The 2,500-nt window shown below is 63.8% G+C and overlaps 1 pseudogene; it reads right to left on the bottom strand.

Annotated features, from left to right (window-relative positions):
• Nucleotides 1-2,500, bottom strand: part of LOC124734569 — a 7,922-nt pseudogene that overhangs the window by 2,944 nt on the left and 2,478 nt on the right.

Below are 2,500 nucleotides of genomic sequence, written 5' to 3'. Positions count from 1 at the left end.
GAGGGTGAAACACTTCCGGGCGTTGATCTGCAGCCCCAGGTGGGCGAGGGCTGCGGTAGCTGCGTCGATGAGGGACTGCAAGCCCCTCGGGGTCGCTGCAAACAGCAAGACGTCATCTGCAAAGGCCGCAGCGTTGACTCTGCGACCGAGGATCCGAGCTCCGATGTGGGAGGGCAGTTGGCCTAAAACGTAGTCCACCGCAAAGTTGAACAGGAGGGGGGAGAGGGGATCGCCCTGGCGAACGCCCCGTGCTGGCTGCACAGACACGCCCACGCCGGCGCCGTCCGCTATCACTGTCGTGCTGCCCTCGTAGCACCGCTCGACATACTCGACAAAGCAATCCGGCAGGCCATGCGCCTTCAGCACGGGGCGAAGGGCAGCATGATCTACCGAATCGAATGCCTTAGATACGTCGATCGATGCCACAAAGACAGAGCGGCAGGAGCGAACTGCGTCGGTGAGAGCAGTGTCCAAGATGAAGGTATTTTCCAACATCCCATCCCGAGGGATGAATGCCCGCTGACGTTCGTCCACAGCACATGCGCGCATCAGGCGTGACGCGAGAACCTTGTGAAAGGTCCGCGCCAACACCGAGCAGACCGTAATGGGGCGAAAGTCAGCGGGGGATGTTGGTGCAGCCGTTTTCGGGAGAAGGGACGTCCGCGCGCGAAGCAGGCGTTCCGGAAGGGCGCGGGCCAGAAGGAAGAGATTCATCACTTTCACCAGGACTTCGTGCGGCAGGCGCCGCAACTCCGCTGGGGTAAGGCCGTCCGGCCCGGCTGCTGATCCCCTGGGCGGCAACGCGGCGGCGACCTCCTCATGTGTGACCGGCCCCCATATGCACTCGAGAGCGACAGGCTCTGAGTGCGGGAGGAGGCGGTCACGAATGAAGCCCGCGGTGGAGATGGGCTTCTTGGTGAAGAGGTCCGCCCAGAAGTCCAGCAGACCAGGGATGGCAGGTGGCGGCTGGAGCAGGGTGCCATCCAAGAGGCCGCGCACGCAACGTGCACGCGACCGTCGGAAGGCATCCTGCGTTCTCGCGTACTCCCAGCGGCGCCGCTTGCGCTTCTGCGTCGGCGGCGCGGCAGGCGGCCGCTTCGATGGTTGGCGCGGCCGCTGTGTCCTGGTGATCGATCTCTCCCCTCTGGACCCGACCGACGCAAGGGCATCCGGGAGCATGCCCAGGATGACATCGGGCGGCGTGCCCCGCCCCAGACCTATGACACGATCCAGGGCAGAGAAACGCTGGGCGGAAGCGGGTAGCCCCGCCAGATGCTCCCAGATGGCGGCGTCAGTCGGCCCCTCCGGCGGCGGCCCGGTGGTGTCGGCCGCGAAGTCCTCGGCTGCGTCGACGGGCGGCGCAGCGGCCTCGCCCGCGTCAGGCAGCGGGCTCGCTGCTCCCCGGCGGGACGCCGGCTCTTCCCCCCGACCGATCTCAAGCGCCTCCATGAATTGGCGGACAAGCTGCTTGTGGGCAGCTTGCCGCCGTCGGCACTTGATTGCCTCAAGCGTTCGGTCGGGGAACATCCTGATGAGTTCTTGATTTACAAAGAAGAACCGGGCGTCCCTCTCGAGGAACAGTTCGGCCTCTGCCTTGGCGAGCGACAGGACTTCTTCCTCCGTCCACCTCGCGCGATGCCTCTCCGTGACGATCTCCGCGTTGGCGGCCGCAAGGTGTTGGCGGCGGCGATGGACCCCGAGACCGTTCTTGGTGGTGAAGCTGCGGTGGCACTCACTACAGGTGTATTCAGCTGCAAAAGTTACAAGATTTTCGGCACGGCCGGTTGGCCGGCTAGGTGCTGGGGGAGTTGGGGTGGCACCTTCAGCGGAAGGGCCACCACTTATTCTCTGATTACTGCCCCCAACTAAAAAAGGGATAGTGCGAGGGGGGGCTGGTAACCCCCCCAAGCCCCTGGTGCGGTCTTCCACTCTGCGAAAATCAGCGGGCCCACGAGAAGGGGAGAAGACCGCAGGAGAGGAGAGGCTAAGAGGGCTAGGCCCATGTATTGCGCATCACTCTCCCTGTAACTATAACCCAAGGAAGGCACCTCGCAGCAGCAGCACGACTACATCAAGACCGCACTTCGAAAAGCCAATAAGAGAGTCATAGTTACTCCCGCCGTTTACCCGCGCTTGCTTGAATTTCTTCACGTTGACATTCAGAGCACTGGGCAGAAATCACATTGCGTCAACACCCGCTAGGGCCATCGCAATGCTTTGTTTTAATTAGACAGTCGGATTCCCCCAGTCCGTGCCAGTTCTGAGTTGATCGTTGAATGGCGGCCGAAGAGAATCCGCGCACCCGCGCGCCCCCGGAGGAGCACGCTAAGGCGGACGCGGCCTCGCAGCAAGGAAGATCCGTGGGAGGCCAAGGCACGGGACCGAGCTCGGATCCTGCACGCAGGTTGAAGCACCGGGGCGCGAACGCCGCGCAGGCGCGCGCATCCTGCACCGCCGGCCAGCACGAGGCCGACCAACGGCGAGAGCAGACCACGCCCGC

The sequence above is a fragment of the Schistocerca piceifrons genome, unplaced genomic scaffold, assembly GCF_021461385.2.
Source record: "Schistocerca piceifrons isolate TAMUIC-IGC-003096 unplaced genomic scaffold, iqSchPice1.1 HiC_scaffold_152, whole genome shotgun sequence".
NCBI classification, from domain to species: domain Eukaryota; kingdom Metazoa; phylum Arthropoda; class Insecta; order Orthoptera; family Acrididae; genus Schistocerca; species Schistocerca piceifrons.
Note: the sequence above shows the minus strand (reverse complement) of the source record. Positions and strands in the feature narration are given on the sequence as shown.